The sequence below is a fragment of the Macrobrachium nipponense genome, chromosome 4 (genome assembly GCF_015104395.2).
Source record: "Macrobrachium nipponense isolate FS-2020 chromosome 4, ASM1510439v2, whole genome shotgun sequence".
In the NCBI taxonomy this organism is placed as follows: domain Eukaryota; kingdom Metazoa; phylum Arthropoda; class Malacostraca; order Decapoda; family Palaemonidae; genus Macrobrachium; species Macrobrachium nipponense.
The window spans coordinates 34,446,818-34,467,431 of NC_061100.1; positions in this window are offsets into that span (position 1 = coordinate 34,446,818).

Genomic DNA, 20,614 nt, shown 5'->3' on the forward strand with positions numbered 1-20,614 from the left:
AAGGATCTGCTCCTATGAAAGCGACAGTGATAACTAAGCAGCGTAGTGGTCTAATAATTGAAATGGAAAGGTTATTGGTGCATCTCCAGCAACTTCTGGAGGTTCTTTTTTCTCTTCACTAACCTCCCCCAGTCTCTCCAGCACCGCAGCTTCCTCTCCAGTGTGCAAGCCAATCAAACTAATAAAGGTAAGGATTGTTCTCTCGTTGTTATTGATAGGTATTTACATTAAATCATGTGGTATTTTCAATGTTCCGACTTACGCTGAAATCGTGTTACGATGCATCGTAAGAACGGATCAACGTCGTAACTCTCGAGGACCCCTATAGATATATCATATATTGTATATTCTATATATATTATCAATCATATATATATAATTAGATATATATATATAGTATATATATATATATATACATATATATGTGTATAATGTATATATATACAAACTATATATACATAATTATATATATATATATGTATGTATGTATGTATTGTATGTATATAAACACATAATTATATACGGATGTATGCATCTATATATTTAATATCAAAATTTATTATATATTTATAGGATAATACACACACACACACACACACACACACGAATCTTGGGATAAAGCACATCAGCCTCAGGTAGGATTGGAACTTGGGATGAAAATGCAGAGAATAAGAAAATATGGATGGGACAGTTATTGAATAAATCACAGAACAAGAGTTAACAGAAATATTGGCAGGGTTGCGCTATACAATGACCTCGAATATTTTTTTGTATAAGAATTTTAAAGGAAATACAACCGAAAATTTCATATGTACTAAACCTATAGCGAGATTCAGGCAGCTTCAGTGAACGTATCTATTTCATTTTTCTTAATTTTTTTCATTTTTTCTATTATTTATTTAACGGATTGCGTATAAATGCTGAGTATCCTAACCAGCGCTGCCTCCTGGGCAAACAAAAGGGGAATATGAGAGATTCATAGATCTTCAAAGCGGAGCTTTCCAGACGAAAATAACGAAATAATAGACGGTCTCCCGGGAGTGTGTGTTTGTGCAAGCACGTTTTCGTCTTCAAGGTGTCTCCAGGATCCCGCAATTCCGGCCCTGTGAATCGAGGAATTCCGTCCTCAAAAAGCCGCACTTCCATCTCCATTCCGTGAATCCCCGTCTTCAGGAATCCATGAAGCTTCGTGTCCTGAATGAAAACTAGGTGTTAGAGGGGGAAGGTCCTCCCTATCTTGCAGACATTACATAATGTTCTTCGCATCGCTTACAGAAATGTGCCTTAAAGCATCGTCACCTTATTCGTTGTATCAGCAGCTGTGTTCGTTAGGATTTTATACATTGGGCTCGTCTTGAAAGCGGTGTTCATCACCAGCTTGTTTGGTTGCGAAGGCATATGTCTTCGAACTTGAAGGACGTTTGATACTCTGAAGGAGTCCTCCGTATTTAGATGATATCTTGGCTTCTACCTGAGAGGCCTCACTTCGTTCAAGAAACCATGGAATCTTGGCCCGTTGCAATCTTGGTCGGATACTGTCCCTTCTTTCCCTCGTATTGAAAGACTTTGGAAATCTCGACAGGAATTACAACGGTGTGAATTTCGTGGCTCGAACTTTGGAAAAGGAATTGGCAAAAGTCCAACTTGGTAATATCTGCGTCTATTTTTGCGTGTATCTGATCTTTGCAGGAATTGGTGCTCTTGTTTGAACTACTACTAGGTAATAAAAAGCAGGGAAAAACTGATCTCGAAGACGAAGAGCAGGAATTTGATAGGTCGTCGAAGGATAGTTCACTTGATAAAACCGAGGAAACCTGAGGAGCAAAATCAAAAGTGGGACTGAAAGACAAGTGAACCAGAAAACATGAAAAAATTAGAGGCAATAGAAAAAATTGGACTGAAGAAAAATGCTCGTTTTAAGAAAAGGAAGAGGAAATGGAAGCTAAGTTTAACCAAAAACCTGTACTATAATATGAAGGCCTTCAAAAAATGAAGGAGGAAGAGAATGAAATGGCGAATAAAAAGATTCATGAGCTTAACAAAATAAACGACCACCTGTTGATGGAAATTGCCCATAAAGAAACTTCGGTTGAGAGACATAGAAACACAACCGATGAAATGGAGCAATCAAATCGCCTGATGAAAGAAGAGCTGGAAAGGGAAAAGGAAGAAAACCGAGCCCACATGGAGAGGCAGTCACAACTTCTGAAAGAGAAAGAGCGATTGGAAAAAGATATCAAAGAACAAGCTCATATCATCGAAGAGATGTCTGAACAGAACGCCAGATTGCAAAAAGAATGGAATGGAGGCAAAGATGAATGACTTCGTAGAGGCGAACGGCACCAAAGATCTACTTACCGAGATAGAAGGATTAAAGAAGAAGGTTAGTTTCCTCGAAAATAAGTTATCCAAGCCTGTGGAAGAGGAAGAGAATGAAGCCTCAGAGGAAGATCTACCTGAGGAGAGTGTCCCTCTTCCACAGCAAGTCAGCCATCTCAGTAATGAAGAGGAAACGCTGGAAAACCAGGGACTAAAAGCAAACAGACGAGTGAGACTAAAAAGAAACTCACTCCCAGGAAAGCTGCAAGCTAATGAGGAACAGAAGGAAGAAGAAAAAGTTATTGTCACTGTAAAGAAAAGAGCGGAAGAAACAAAAAGAGAAGACCAAGGAGAAGTAGAGAAGGACGCCCGAAAGGACGACAAGGGGCGCCAAAAGCCCCAACGGGTTAAAAAGGCTGATAGAAAACTGATCACCTTCAACCTGGAACCAGATCAGCCTCAGCCAGACAAACGTGTCTTCTCCCGCTCTACAAGAATTCCCCCTCAACAGGAGGACAACTCTATAATCTTCAGGGGGGAAAAAGTTAAACTTAGATGGATTGAGGAAACGGATGGAGAAGTGATAGCTGAACTGGATGTCCCAAGGAAATTCCATAAAGCTATCAATGGAATCCAGGGTAGGACGCTTGAAGAGATCACCAATAGAAGTGGTGTCACCCTCATTGCACTGCCGGGAAAGTTAGAAAAAACAGATCTAATCACTATCGCAGGTAGAGTCCATCAAGTTCGTCTAGCTGCTAATCATATTGAACGCCTCATCAATAATCTCTACTAATTACTTTGATAAACCTGGATTTCTGCCTACCTTTTGGATGCTGGCCTAAGCCTCCTTAAGGCATTCGGTATCTGTCGGGTGAGCTTTAGTGTGGGTATACCACTTTCGAGCCATAGGCAACCTCTACCATGGTAAGTTAATGCCTCTCTTATCAAAAGTGGATTTCTGCCCACCTTTTGCGTGCTGCCAATGTCCTCCTTAGGAATTCGGTATCTCTTGGGCCAGCTTTAGTGTGGGTATACCACTTCCAAGCCATAGGCAACCTCTACCATGGTAAGTTAATGCCTCTCTTATCGAAAGTGGATTTCTGCCCACCTTTAGGGTGCTGACCTAGGCCTCCTTAAGGAATTCGGTATCTGTCGGGCCAGCTTTAGTCTGGGTATACCACTTCCAAGCCATAGGCAACCTCTACCATGGTAAGTTAATGCCTCTCTTATCGAAAGTGGATTTCTGCCCACCTTTTGGGTGCTGGTCTAAGCCTCCTTAAGGAATTTGGTATCTGTCGGGCCAGCTTTAAAGGTTGTAGGGTATAGCGGACCACTTTCGGAACATAGGTCCTACCATGGCATGTTAATGCCTCTCTTATCGAAAGTGGATTTCTGCCCACCTTTTGGGTGCTGGTCTAAGCCTCCTTAAGGAATTCAGTATCAATCAGGCCAGCTTTAGTGTGGGTATACCACTTCCGAGCCATAGGCAACCTTTACCATGGTAGGTTAATGCCTCTCTTATCGAAAGTGGATTTCTGCCCACCTTCTGCGTGCTGGCCTAAGCCTCATTAAGGAATTCGGTATCTGTCGGGCCAGCTTTAGTGTGGGCATACCACTTTCGAGCCATAGGCAACCTCTACCTTGGTATGTAAATGCCTCTCTTATCGAAAGTGGATTTCTGTCCACCTTTTGGGTGCTGTCCTAAGCCTCCTTAAGGTATTCGGTATCTGTCGGGACAGCTTTAGTCTGGGTATACCACTTTCGAGCCATAGGCAACCTCTACCATGGTAAGTTAATGCCTCTCTTATCGAAAGTGGATTTCTGCCCACCTTTTGGGTGCTGACCTAAGCCTCCTTAAGGAATTCAGTATCTCTTGGGCCAGCTTTAGTGTGGGTATACCACTTCCAAGCCATAGGCAACCTCTACCATGGTAAATTAATGCCTCTCTTATCGAAAGTGGATTTCTGCACACCTTTAGGGTGCTGACCTAGGCCTCCTTAAGGATTCGGTATCTCTCGGGCCAGCTTTAGTTTGGGTATAACACTTTCGAGCCATAGGCAACCTCTACCATGGTAAGCTAATGCCTCTCTTATCGAAAGTGGATTTCTCCCCACCTTTTGGGTGCTGGTCTAAGCCTCCTTAAGGAATTCGGTATCTGTCGGGCCAGCTTTAGTGTGGGTATACCACTTTCGAGCCATAGGCAACCTCTACCATGGTAAGTTAATGCCTCTCTTATCGAAAGTGGATTTCTCCCCACCTTTTGGGTGCTGACCTAAGCCTCCTTAAGGAATTCGGTATCTGTCGGGCCAGCTTTAGTGTGGGTATAACACTTTCGAGCCATAGGCAACCTCTACCATGGTAAGTTAATGCCTCTCTTATCGAAAGTGGATTTCTGCCCACCTTTTCGGTGCTGGCCTAAGCCTCCTTAAGGAATTCGGTATCTGTGGGGCCAGCTTTAGTGTGGGTATACCACTTTGTAGACATAGGTCTACCATGGTATGTTAATGCCTCTCTTATCGAAAGTAGATTTCCACCCACCTTTTGGGTGCTGGCTTAAGCCTCCTTCAGGAATTCGGTATCTTTCGGGCCAGCTTTAGTGTGGGTAAACCCCTTTCGAGCCATAGGCACCTCTACCATGGTATGTTAATGCCTCTCTTATCGAAAGTGGATTTCTGCCCACCTTTTGGGTACTGACCTGAGCCTCCCTTAGGAATTCAGTATCAGTTGGGCCAGCTTTAGTGTGGGTATACCACTTTCGAGCCATAGGCAACCTATACCATGGTAAGTTAATGCCTCTCTTATCAAAAGTGGATTACTGCCCACCTTTTGGGTGCTGGCCTAAGCCTACTTCAGGAATTCAGTATCTGTTGGGCCAGCTTTAATGTTGGTATACCACTTTCAAGCCATAGGCAACCTCTACCATGGTAAGTTAATGCCTCTCTTATCGAAAGTGGATTTCTGCCCACCTTTTGGGTGCTGGCCTAAGCCTCCTTAAGGAATTTAGTATTTGTCGGGCCAGCTTTAGTGTGGGTATACCACTTTCGAGCCATAGGCAACCTCTACCATGTTAAGTTAATGCCTCTCTTATCAAAAGTGGATTTCTTCCCACCTTTTGGGTGTTGGCCTAAGCCTCCTTAAGGAATTCGGTATCTCTTGGGCCAGCTTAAGCGGGGGTATACAACTTTTGAGCCATAGGCAACCTCTACCATGGTAAGTTAATGCCTCTCTTATCGAAAGAGGATTTCTGCCCACCTTTTGCGTACTGGAGTAAGCCTCTTTAAGAAATTCAGTATCTGTCGGGCCAGCTTTAGTGTGGGTATACTACTTTCGAGCCATAAGCAACTCCTGGCGTGGTAAGTTAATGCCTCTCTTATTGAAAGTGGATTTCTGCCTACATTTTGCGTGCTGGCCTAACCCTCCTCAAGGAATTTGGTATCTCTCGGGCCAGCTTTAGTGTTGGTATACCACTTTTGAGCCATAGGCAACCTCTACCATGGTAAGTTAACCTCTCTTATCAAAAGTGGACATATGCCCACCTTTTGGGTGCTGGCCTAAGCCTTCTTAAGGAAATCCGTATCTGTTAAGCCAGCTTTAGTATGGGTATGCCACTTTCGAGTCATAGGCAACCTCTAGAATGGTATGTTAATGCCTTTCTTATTGAAAGTGGATTTCTGCCCACCTTTTGGGTGATGGTCTGAGCCTCCTTAAGGAATTCGGTATCTGTCGGCCCAGCTTTAGTCTAAGTATGCCACTTTCGAGCCATAGGCAACCTCTAGCATGGTAAAATAATGCCTCTCATATCGAAAGTGGATTTCTGCCTACGTTTTGCATACTGGCCTAAGCCTCCTCGAGGTATTCGGTATCTATCGGGACAGCTTTAATTGTGGGTTATACACTTTAGAGCCATAGGCCAACCCTACCATGGTAAGTTAATGCCCTCTTATCGAAAGTGGATTTCTGCCCACCTTTTGGGTTCTGGCCTAAGCCTCCTTAAGGAATTTGGTATTGTCGGGCCAGCTTTAGTGTGGGTATACCATTTTCGAGCCATAGTCAAACTCTACCATTATAAATTAATGCCTCTCTTATCGAAAGTGGATTTCTGCCCACCTTTTGGGTGCTGCCCTAAGCCTCCTTAAGGAATTCGGTATCTGTCGGGCCAGCTTTAGTGTGGGTATACCACTTTCGAGCAATAGGCAACCTTTACCATGGTAAGTTAATGCCTCTCTTATCGAAAGTGGATTTCTGCCCACCTTTTGGGTACTGGCCTAAGCTTCCTTAAGGAATTCGGTATCAGTCGGCCCAGCTTTAGTGTGGGTATACCACTTTCGAGCAATAGGCAACCTTTACCATGGTAAGTTAATGCCTCTCTTATCGAAAGTGGATTTCTGCCCACCTTTTGGGTACTGGCCTAAGCTTCCTTAAGGAATTCGGTATCTCTCGGGCCAGCTTTAGTGTGGGTATACCACTTTAGAGCCATAGGTCTACCATGGTATGTTAATGCCTTTCTTTTCGAAAGTGGATTTCTGCCCATCTTTTGGGTGCTCGTCTAAGCCTCCTTAAGGAATTTGGTATCTGTCAGGCCAGCTTTAGTCTGGGTATACCACTTTCGAGCCATAGGCAACCTCTACCATGGTAGGTTAATGCCTCTCTTAACGAAAGTGGATTTCTGCCCACCTTTTGGGTGCTGGCCTAAGTCTCTTTTAGGAATTCAGTAAATGTTGGGCCAGCTTTAGTATAGGTATACCGCTTTCAACACATAAGGCAACCTCTACCATGGTAAGTTAATGCCTCTCTTATCGAAAGTGGATTTCTGCCCACTTTTGTGTACACTCACCTTTTTGCATTCCGGCCTAAGCCTCCTTAAGGAATTCGGTATCTGTCGGGCCAGCTTTAGTGTGGGTATACCACTTTCGAGCCATAGGCAAACTCTACCATGGTATGTTAATGCCTCTCTTATCGAAAGTGGATTTCTGCCCACCTTTTGGGTGCTGGTCTAAGCCTCTCTAAGGAATTCGGTATCTGTCAGGCCAGCTTTAGTGTGGGTATACCACTTTCGAGCCTAGGCAAACTCTACCATGGTATGTTAATGCCTCTCTTATCGAAAGTGGATTTCTGCCCACCTTTTGGGTGCTGGTCTAAGCCTCTCTAAGGAATTCGGTATCTGTCAGGCCAGCTTTAGTGTGGGTATACCACTTTCGAGCCATAGGCAAACTCTACCATGGTATGTTAATGCCTCTCTTATCGAAAGTGGATTTCTGTCCACCTTTTGGGTGCTGGTTTAAGCCTCCTTAAGGAATTCGGTATCTGTCAGGCCAGCTTTAGTGTGGGTATACCAATTTCGAGCCATAGGCAACCTCTACCATGGTAAGTTAATGCCTCTCTTATCGAAAGTGGATTTCTGCCCACCTTTTGGGTGTTGGCCTAAGCCTCCTTAAGAAGAAAAAGCAGCAGAAGAGGAAAGAGAAAGGATAAAAGAGGAAAGAGAAATCGCAAGACATGAAAGGGAAAGGGAATTGATAAGAGCTAGATCCACATTACCTGTAACACCGTCTAACCCTAACCAAGGTAATCAAGACCCTGTATTTGAGAGTACAGAAGTTAATCCCTAAGTTTACTGAAGAAGCTCCAGAAGAGTTTTTTTATCACTTTGAGATAGTGGCTTCAGGTATGGGATGGCCAGAAGATAAATGGTCAGTTTTGCTGCAAAGTGTCTTGATTGGTAAAGGGAGAAGTGCTTATCTAGCCTTAACAGCTGATCAGTGTAAAGACTATAAGGTACTTGAACACAGTGTGCTACAAGTTTACCAGATGACCCCAGAGTACTACAATGAAAAATTCAGAAATTTACGAAAAGATGAGAAGGGAACATTCTTAGATTATGCTTACAAAGTGAGTAAGTGTTTCAAACGTTGGTTAGAAGCTGCTAAAGTTAAAACTTTTGATGAGTTAGAAGAGTTACTTGTTCTTGAACAGTATCTTAAAGGAATTCCTGAACATATAAGAGCCTATTTGAGAGAGAGAGAGGTGAAGAAACTTGACAAAGCTGCTACACTGAGTGAAGATTACAATATAATCAGTAGTAAACGTAATTACAATGTCAAGTACCAGAGTCAACAACGCCCAGGTTATAAGTCTTATCCAAATAACAGGAACAAATTTAATGGGAAACCTACAAGTGATACTACCAAGAGTACACAAGGTAATACAACTCAGCAAGCTAATGTGAAATCCTCATCCAGTTTTTCAAGACAGTTACAGAAACCTAATGTTGTCTGTTTCAAGTGTGGAAGAGTAGGACACTACAGTCAAGAGTGTTACCGGAATCAACAGCAGTCAAAGCCAGTTGGTCAAGTAGTGAAAGGTGACCAGGTGAAACAAACTACGAAGAGCAGTGTGGGAAAGAATCAGACTCCAGAGAAGAATGAAACTAAACAAGCTGAATGTTGATTTTGCTGTACAGGAGTCACTGGCTGTGGAAGGTGTACATGTTCTATTGGGGAATGAAGTTGGTGGTGTGCCATTTATTCCTTGTCCTGTAGTGACAGACAAACCATTGAGGATTAGTCCTACAGTAGAGTTGGAGAAGAATAAACCCCACCTGTTTCCTAGTTGTGTAACTATCAGAAGTATGAAGAGGACTACGACTGCAAGTGAAGAAACTGAGGATTTACACACCCAAGAAGGATCAAGTGAAGGATCTTTGTGCTTAGAAGAATTATTCCAGGGAAGTGAAGTTTCCCATAGTGCTGACCAAGAAGAGATTTCCCAAGAAGATGAAGACGACGACAAAGAAGAAGAACCTGTTGTTCCTGAAGAGACTCCGAGTAGTCAAAGTGTTACTGAAGACAGTAGTAAAACTACAGTAGCTGAGTTAGCAGATATTGAGAATTCAACCCTTGAAGTTGGTCAAGTGACAAGAGAGAAGCTGGTGGACTTGCAGAAGAAGGATGCATCGTTAACTGATTTGTTCTTCACAGTTGTTGATCGAGAAGAGATGCAACAAACTCCTACCTGTTATTATCTGAAGGAAGGTTTGCTGATGAGGAAGTATAAACCTACAGATATACCAAGAGATGCTGTATGGGGCGAATATCATCAAATTTTTATTCCATATCCGTTGAGGAAGCAAGTGGTTGCAGTAGCTCATGAGTCTGGACATATGGGAATCAGGAAGACTGTGGAGAAGATCATGAAATATTTCTTCTGGCCTGGACTTCACAAAGATGTTAGCAGGTTTTGTCGTGAGTGTCATACCTGCCAGATAGCTGGAAAACCGAATTAAACCATCAAGAAAGCCCCCCTACAACCTATAGAAGTTAGTGGAGAACCCTTTAGCAAAGTGATTATAGATATGGTTAGACCGCTGCCAAAGACAAAGAAAGGAAATGAGTATTTGTTAACATTAATATGTCCTATGACAAGATATCCAGAGGCAATCCTTGTTAGAAACATATCTGCCAAGATAGTTGCTGAAAAACTTGTGGAGTTTTTCTCAAAGTTTGGTATACCAGAAATAGTACAAAGTGACAGAGGAACAAACTTTACTTCAAAGTTATTCCAAGATGTGATGAATTTGTTAGGAGTGAAACAACAGTTATCCATTGCCTACCATCCAGAAACTCAAGGTGCCTTGGAAAGGTTCCACCAGACATTGAAAAGTATACTGACAAAGTATTGTTCTGAGTCAGGAAGAGAATGGGATGTTGGTTTACCATTAACGTTGTTTGAAGTTAGGAGTGCTTATCAAGAAAGTATGGGATGTTCACCTAATGAAATGATTTTTGGAAGAGAAGTGAGAGGATCGTTGAAGGTTCTTGCAGAAAATTGGGAAGAAAATCAAGAGGAGAGTATGTGAAGAACTTAAGGAAAAGGTTGAAAGAGATTAAAAAATTCTCTTTAGAAAACTTGAAAATGAGTCAAGAGAAAATGAAAAGGAGATTTGATGCTAAGGCTAAGCTAAGAAGTTTTAGTGTTGGTCAACAATTGTTAGTGTTCTTATCTGTCAAGAGATTTCCCCTCACTAATAAATTTCAAGGTCCTTACAAGATAATTCAGAAGTTAAGTGATAGAACTTATGTGATTGAAACACCAGAAAGAAGGAGAAGACAAAAGAAGATACATGTGAACCTCTTGAAACCTTATTTCTCAGAAACTAAAACTGAAACTGTGTCAGTAACCAAAGCAACTTTATCTACAGAAGACGATGATGGCTACGAATTGGGAGCTGCAAGCAAGATGAATAATTCTTCAATTTTGGAAAATTTGGAGGATAAACTGAAACATCTAAGTGTTGAACGAGGTGAAGACTTAAGTGAAGTAATTAGTTTTCCAGAAATTTTTTCAGATGTGCCTAGACGTACTGATCTGACCAAGCATGAAATCAAGATTCAAGAAGATGGAAGACCTTTCAAGCAAAGAGCCTATCGCTTATCACCATATCATCGAGATGTTTTGAAGAAGGAAGTTGAGTATTTGCTGCAACATGGATTAGCAGAACCCAGTCCAAGTCACTTCAGTTCTCCATGTGTGTTAGTGAAGAAACCAGATGGTTCATTTAGGATGTGTACTGATTATAGGAAACTGAATTCTATCAGTGTGGCTGATAATTATCCTTTGCCTCTTATAGATCAGTTAGTTGATAATATTGGACAAGCCAAGTTTGTTTCCAAGATAGACTTGTTGAAAGGATATTATCAAATTCCCTTAGATGAGAATGCGAAGTTGTTGTCAGCTTTTATTACTCCTTTTGGACTGTATCAGTATACTGTTCTGACGTTTGGTCTGATGAATGCACCAGCAATATTTCAACGAGTGATGGATCAACTGCTAGGATCGATAGAAGGAGTAGGTGTATACCTAGATGACATCGTGATTTACTCTACAACGTGGGAAGAACACCTGAAGATTCTGAGGAAAGTTTTCAAGAAACTACAAGAAGCAGGATTAACAGTCAACCAAGAGAAGAGTGAGTTTGGAAAGGCAACTGTGCAGTATCTTGGGTTTGAAGTTGGGAAAGGCCTTCTTGCTCCAGTAAATGCTAATGTAGAAGGTATCCGTAAGGCTACCCCACCTACTACCAGGAAACAGCTACAGAGATTTTTAGGCATGGCTGGATTCTATCGTCGTTTCTGCCCAAATTTCTCAGCCGTAGTAGTTCCCTTGACAGACTTAACTAGTCCCAAAGCTAAGTTTGTTTGGACTCCAGAGTGTCAAGAATCCTTTGAGAAGGTAAATGCCATATTAACTTCAAGACCAGTACTTCAAGCTCCAGACTTCGACAAGAAATTTGTGATACAAGTTGATGCGTCAGACTGTGGCGTTGGAGTTGTTCTACTTCAAGAAGATGAGAATAATATCTACCATCCTGTGTGCTTCATGTCTACAAAACTGAAAAGGCATTAAAAAGTATACTCGACAATCGAGAAGGAAACTTTAGCCTTAATCACAGCATTGAAAAAATTTGAAGTGTATGTGAATAGACCTAGGAATGAAGAAATTTTAGTGTTGTCTGATCACAATCCACTATCATTTATCCAGAGAATGAAAAACCATAATCAAAGACTGACCAGGTGGTCTTTGTGCCTCCAACAGTATAACTTAAGAGTGCAGCACATTAGTGGCAAAAACAATGTAGGTGCTGATTATTTATCTCGTTGCAAATCGTTGGATTCAACACCGTGATAAAAAATCTACTGGGGGGAGGTATATTATATATTGCTACTTTCAAAATGCATACATCTCCTCTGTGACTGTAAAAAATTTTATGTAGAATTGTGCAACATTTTTTCAGATTCCTAGATAGCCTAGAGATAGGATGTTTTAAAATGTGTGTTCAGATTCGCATATATTGTAAAAGAATATATATAACGTAGTAGAATGTAAAGAGAGAGAATATCTTTGTCCGTTCAAAGCTAGAGTTGTTTTTCCTAATCTGTCAACACGTTTGATAAGCGAGCTTGAGACTTCATTTGTGTTTTGGGAATCTGTCATCAAGTAAGAAAAGGGCTTCAGCTTCGGTCGATCGAGACGAATACGTCTTTTTTTTAACAGACTGGTCTTGTATGCATATGTCTTTGCCGAGTGCCACATGCAGATTACACATTTTGTATGTAAAACTGCGTAAGATTTCAAAGCTTCCAGAAAGAATTGTGCCAAAAACGTTTTGTGTCATCTCCCCTGTCCAGCTCCCATAAGGAAGAGAATTTCATTACATACCTCAGATACTCGAGCAGGCGTTCAGATCTCTCTCTCTCTCTATCTCTCTCTCTCTCTCTCTCTCTTCTCTCTCTCTCCATCCTTGAGATTACATTAACGTAACATAAATTGGTCCCTCGTAACTTGAGAATTTCATATTTGATATTTCTTAGAGTTAATTTAGTGTTAAATAGTGTTTTTTGTGGAATCTGAACAAACATTGTTGTTGCAACAGCGCCTGGTTTTTGTGAAAGTGTAAAATAAGACTGCAGCAAAGAAAGAAGTTGGTATACCAAAAAGGTAAAGTGTGTTATATTTTTATTAGTTGCAACTAATAACGGATAGGAACAGTGGTTAACTAATAACTGATAGGAACAGTGGTTTGGTAAAAACTGACGGTTACAATGTTTTGAGTGAAAAGATTTACACTTTTACACATTGCAAATTTTTGTGTTTTGTGTTTGTTTCATTTTGTGCATTTTTTCATTTTCTTGTTGAAGTGTGCCTTTTTATTTTGATACTGTCCATATTTTTCTGTATTTTCATTTACACTCACAATTTGATTGACTTAGTTATTTTCATTGCTTAATCATTGCACATTTAATTAAATTTAACACTTGTGAATTAATTTGCATTTACTTAGAATTCTTTTCAAGTTTTATTATTGTTTAGCACTTGTGAATTAATTTCAAATTTTCAATTATTGCCTAACACTTGAATTTAAATTGAATTAATTTTCTTGAATTTTGTGATAAATTAATTTTGATTTAATTTTACTTAATTGATTCAAGAATTAATTAAACTTTACTTTGTTTTCAAGTAACAGTAATTTTCACTGATATTGTGAATTTGAGTTTAATAATAAATTTTTTTATTCAAAATTTTTTTAAGTGTTTTCTTTATTTTACACCAGTATATTTGTATTAAATTATGATTATATTTATGTTAGGTAGAAACATAGAGTGATGATTAATCTGCTTTCCTTCAATTTACTTGAAGTGACTTAGAACCAGGGAAGTACTTAAGACTTCTGAAATCAGGGAAATACTTAGACTTTTAAAGTTGTTGATGGAATGATGCCCTTTGTTTAATTTCATTACTTACAAGATTACCTCACACCTGTTTTGATGAACTTAGTCTGATTTTCTGCAATACTGGTAAGTTGTTAAGGGATCACTATTGCCTTTAGAGTATTCAGTCGTTTAATACCTGTGATGAGGGTTCAGGTGTCTGGCTTTTGTGAGGTAACAATTGATGAATGGTAACCAGATACTTGGCACTTCGTAACTATATATAAAATATATATATATATATATATATATATATATATGTGTGTGTGTGTGTGTGTGTGTGTGTGTGTGTGTGTGTGTGTGTGTGTGTGTGTGTGTGTGTTTGTTGCGCGTGATTTACATATGCATATTTCAACAGTAGAGAACGAAAACTCCGACATGCATAGAATTCCATTATTACAATCATTTAAGTTACTTGAAGGCATATTATAACGTGCAATTTGAATTATAATGACGGCATTATTCGGACAAAAAGAAAATTTTACGCAGAGCTCAACATGATGTTGAGGAAATTTTATTTTGCAGATAAAGAAGTGTAGATATGTCTATTTAAACAATTCTGTCTACAGATGTATGGGTGCGAAATGCGGTTTGGTGGTTCCTGCTTCTAAGAACTTATACAAAAGGTTTGGTGTGGGTTACCATAAGGCAGTCAAAAAAATTTTAGACACCTCATACCATATGAGCGACTATCATGCTTGTCAAGAGGTCCAGATTTTAACTTTAAAACATTTTTTTTTAATTTAAATAATTAAATAAGTCTTAAGATTTTGTCAGCCTTGGGGTTGCTAAGCAACCCATGTGATTTTATTCAGAAGGTCTTTTACTTTTGTCACATACCTTCGGTGATCTTAAAGGAGTCAACGATCTTTTAAAGACATTTTATGATACAGATTCGTTATTATTCAATGACGAGGATGCTATTTTAGCAAGAGTGTTTCGTTCAAAATAATGAGAAGCAGGTGAGAGAATTTTGTTATGTATGTACTTAGTTTATTTATGTTATTTGTCAAGGCTTTTGTATGTTTCCTTCTGACTTTGTGTCTAAAGTGGTGAGTATCAATTTTAAACAGTTAATGAGACTGGAATGTTGTGGAAAATTCATGTGATATCCTGTCTGTTTCTTTGTTTGTTTGTTTCTATGCGTTGCGAAAAAGTATGTGCCAGGTTAATAAATCATGAGTGTTTTATGTAAATGTGTATGTATTCTAACTTGAGCGTATTATATAACACTAATTTGTTTCGACCAACGTATCTTAACTATCTATTATATATATATATATTTATATATATATATATATATATATAGAGAGGAGAGAGAGAGAGAGAGAGAGAGAGGAGAGAGAGAGAGAGAGATAGATATATAATGCATACACGTCAATATATACGGTAAGACGTAACTTTCATGTTTATGTATATTCTCAGTATACAAAACTCCATAATTAAAAACGTCGGTCAGTCCGAAGTCAGCAAAAATAATTGTATATATATATATATATATATATATATATATAAATACGTATGTGTCTACATTATTCAAGATAAGAACGCGGTCGTATGTAACCACCCTTTAAATAGTCCGGATGTGCAACCATGTAATAAAAATACGAAAAGTGAACCTACAGAAAAGAAGAGAGGTTAAATTCTGACGATGAACAGTGAAATCATAAGCATCAAATCATAAAAAGAAATTCAAGCAAACTGACGCACTCTGAGAGAATCTATGCAGCTCAACTTGATCAGCAAACGCTGACTTTCTGGGGCACAAGCATTAATAGCCAGCAATTCCTTATTGTTCTCTCGTCTTTCTTTAAATCTTCATGGACAGTCAAAACAGACTATAAACCCGAGAGGACTCCAACGGAAAATCAACCTGCAGTGAGAGACATGTTATAAAGGTGATAAATAAATAAAAAAAAATGAGGCAACAGAAAATAAAACCGACGCACCAGAGATTCAGGAGACGTCAGCAGGAATGAACTGGCTCCTTGCTCCAGCATCTGGAGATCAGAAGATTTCTCACCTGCAACAGGTAGACTATTCCGCATCTTAGTCGTCGCCAAAATAAAACTCCAGCAAAATAAGTAGTGTTAAATCTGATACTATAGTAGGTCCACATCACCCGTGCACCTGATGTCTAGGGTAGTCCCTTACGACGCTACTGATTGGCTGTTGATAAGCCAATCACAGGGCTAGAAACTCTCAGTCTCTCTCGAGAGTTCACATGGGCAGGATGTATGTTCCACCACTCCTGTGGGATACGTCTTTCCAAACGCATCCCTCAAGAGAGGTGGAACATACATCCTGCCTATATGAACTCTCGAGAGAGACTGAGAGTTTCCAGTGTTGCGAGCAAAATCAGCCAAGTCAGGTCACGAAGAGTGCAGGGGATGTTTGTTCGTCGTAGCATTCTTATACAGCAAACATTGTGAACTCAATTATCACCTACGCCACACACTTAAATGAGGGTTTCGGTACATGTCCACAGAACAAATGGGATTTCTTTTTTCGAAGGTCCAACTCATAATAGCTTTTGCTAAGAAAGAATGAACCGTGGCATCAAGCAAACAAGGTGATCTCGAACAAAAGGAAAAAAATACATAAGGAAACACGATTTCTTCTTCAGAAAAAAATTTAAAAACTCGTAAAAAATGAAGCAACAACATCATACCAGTTCAAGAATGTCAATCAAAGCATTAATATGCAAATTTACCACTGGCGTTATACCCAACAAAAGTAGCTATTAACTACCCAACAAAAGTAGCAATTAACTAAGTCAAAAGCAAACTTTATTATAACAATACAAATAATAAAACCCACTCTCCCTAAGATTAGCCTTAATGACATTATAAGTCGTCCCAGTAATAACAACTCCATAATTAACTTTCAATGCAATTATAAAAAAAGTCAATAGCCCTCAACAACGACAACAAAAACAACCCGTTGTCACGCAAAAAAAAATATATATATAAGATATATATATATATATATATATATATATATCATATATATATATATATATATATATATATATATATATATAGATATATACTATATCTATATATATATACACATATATATATATATATATATATATATATATATATATATATATATATATATATATACTATATAGACAACTTCACAAAAAGTCAATAACTTGTAACAACAACAACAACCTATTTTTCACGCAAAAATAAAAAAAAAGATTATATGTTAGACGAACTCACAGCAACAACCATCAAACCCCCTCCTCACAAAAAAATAAAATAAAATAATAACATACAACAACGAATCCCATCAAGGAACTCCCATCACCACATTCAAAATGATCGAGACAGTAACCCACCTCTAGAGAAGAGCTCACATTAAAAAAAAAAGAGAGAGAGAGAGAGAAAAAAAAAAATTCACCTTCACACGACCTTCCAAGCAACATGAACCCTTATCCTACGAACTTCCACAACAACAACAACAACAACAACAGCAAAAAAAAAACAAAACAATGGAAGACCAAGTCCATCTCAGCAACCTGTTCTGTTTGTTGATTATGGTTGAAATCGCCGCCTCCGTCTTCAACCGCTTCTTAATTCACACAGTTAAACCCTCCAGTGAATAATTAAAGTCTTGGTTGATATTATATATATCTATTATTTTTCGATATATATATAGATATTATATATATATAGTATATACATAAACAAGAATATTTATCATATCACAGTGACATTTTGCTACTAAACCAACAAAAAATAATGTCGTTTACCTCGAGAACACCTCCAAAGGTGAATTACAGTTGATATATAACCGATTCTGTACCAAAATTTCATCGAAAGCAGATAACGACGAAAGAGAGAGAATATTTAAATTAAACGGCAAAAGAAAAGAACAGAAACTTCCAACAACGGTACAAGAACAGAAAAGGAACTCTTAGGAGGATTACAAGAACAACCAAATAGGCCATCGCGTCGGATTTGTACCTTAACGGCAGCATGGTAATGCAGGCATGGCAGGGTTATGGGCAGGGGGTGGGGTTCGGGGTAGTAGGATACAGGTGGGGGAGGAGGGTGGGGGAGGGGAAGAGGCCAGTGGCCCACGTGACTACACCTACCAGCTATGTTTACCTAACGCCACCAGATTCCTGGTGATGTAAACAAACCACAAGTTTCTTCGTATGAACTCGAAGTTATCCGTTTGTCTAGCTTTAAGAATATGTTAAAATAAAATATACTTTTTATTTATCGATGTAGTTTGTCAAACTGGCTTGACAGCATTGTATGTCATGGACGCCACACGAATATGCTACAATACTGTTTATACGTTTGGGCAATTACATATATAATACATTCGGGATTACTAAAAAAATACTGGTTATATATATATATATATATATATATATATATATATATATATATATATATATATTAACAACTTAATATCAACTTTAACTTACTCTAGTTAATAAGGTAATGTTAGCTTGTACTGAACTGGTGCTATACTTATATCAAATATACCAATATGATACACGTATACATGCATACTAATACTAACACACACACACATACACATACACATAAATATATATTATACACATACACATATATATATATATATATATATATATATATTATATAATACAGTATACATATGCGTATATATATATACTATATATAGGATATGTGTGTAAACAAACAAACATATAAATGTTGAAATAGCAGCAAAATCTTAAAGTAAAACATACAAACTGAAGCCAAGCACCAAAGCCCATTGATGCAGTCTATTCAGAAGCTCTAAACCTCTAAGGTAACGGACCGTTGAAATTCATCAAAGAAGCTCTACAACTTCTTGACATTCCTGTGCAGCGACCTTTGCTGACTGACCGAGCACAGCACACCAACCACCACCCATACAAAATACACCCTAGTTCTAAAGCAAGGTCTCCAGACCTTGGTTTTAAGAATAGAACAGAATATCATAGGATTCAAATCCAAAGACCAAGCGCTGGGACCTACGAAGCCATTCAGGGGTGAAGCGGAAACTGACCGTAGAAAGGTTGCACTAGGAATCAATTGTTAGCAGAGGATGGAAAGGAAGATCGAAGAGAGAGAGCATATGAACGGAGGGACAGTAAAAGGAATGAAAGGGGCTGCAGCTAGGGGCCGAGGGTACGCTGCAAAGAACCTTAAGTAATGCCTATAGAAAACGGCATGAGGTGCACTGACGGCACTGCCCCCAGTGCGAGAGTATAGTCTTGATCCCCATTTCATAAACGACTGCCCGCATGCCTTCAATCTTAAGTGGAATGGATGTGACAGTAAGTGGAAATAATCCACGGGAATATATGACGGTCAAGGGAGTAACCATAAAATTTATGAGGATGAAAAGTGAAAATGGTATTATCCTTACAATTGTCATGGCTGGTGGATCACTGCATATTTGAAACAACAACTGATTGATTTTTGACTGCTAACATTGGCGTCGCAACATCTTGGTTATTGACGCCGTAAAGAAATTGAATACAAAACTAAAAAAAAAATTCTAAAAGGAGTTTCAAATATGAAATATCTAATTATATATATCAATATACATATACATACACACTTATATTACAATAATATATATATATATGATATATATATATATATATATATGATTATGTGTGTATGTGTGTAAATAAATTCTGCTGTTTAAAACAGGATACGCCTCAAGTACAAAAGGCTCATTAGAACACTTTTTGTTTAAAACTAAGGACTATATTTCGGTGGTCTGACTACTTGAGAAGGGTGGTAGTCCGACTACCGAAATGTAGTACTTAGCTTTAAACCAGTGTTTTAATGGGCCTTTTTTGCTTGATATATATATATATATATATATATATATATATATATATATATATATACACACACCCCTCCCTAACAAAAGCCACATAACTGCTCTATATTACAGCCCTCCCCCAGAATCGTAGCAAAGGATAAAACGTCCGTCTCTGTCGCGTCCCAAAGAGAGGAAATCGTCGTCTTTTACTAGATCCAACGAAGCGGATAATCCTTGCATATCAATATCAACAAGAATATTAGCGAGATTTTCACGTAACCCACACAACGAAAGCTACGGGAAAATTGCATTCCAAGGGGACCCAAGTAAATATATAAATAAATCCATATCCGAACAGCAGTAAAACTGAAAGTGGGTCATCATTACGTTCTTATAGCTTAAGACAACGGGGAATTATAGACGATCCGTGGGCAAGTATTGCTTTGGCAATCAGTGTCGATGTATGGTATCGAAGCAACGCAAATATTCAGCTCACTCGTGGCTGCCCAGGAAGTACATTGGTGATTCCAAGGTTTAGACCTTGGGTGATTCAACGCAAGATCTAGATCTTGGTTCTGCGTTTCTTTTCTACACGAGCATTTTCCGAGCACAGCTTTGGTAAAGTACACCGTGCTTCGAAACCATACTTGGCCAAGTGTTGTGTAAAAGAGCCCTAACAGTCAAACAGCAGTGGGGAAAGAACGTGGGTAACGGCATAATCAAGTCAGCACTAGCTGACGGAAATACTTTACTATTGCAAAAAAAACATCCAAAAATAAATGACCTTGGTCTTCATGGCATCTACCATGTGACTATAACTGAGATAAATAAGAATAAATCAATAGGATCGCACACCACTCTAGCGGTAGAAACTAAAGTAAAGAAATAAAAACATCCGGTTATCTTGAAAACGTGATAATCGAATATGACAATATGAAACCCAATTAGCAAATGGTAATACACTATCCAGTTATCTAATTATACAAAAAGTAGCCGAACAGATCACGTAAGACGTGACCATCCAACAAGCATAAAGTGGGAACTGACAGTCTACATATATATATATATATATATATATATATATATATATATATATATATATATATATATATCTACTTCCCTCTTAAACTATCGAATTCTTCACACTTTGGGGATACGCTTGTCAACAAAGCCTTAGATCCAAATACAGTGAATATGAAGTGATTCTGATGCCCGGT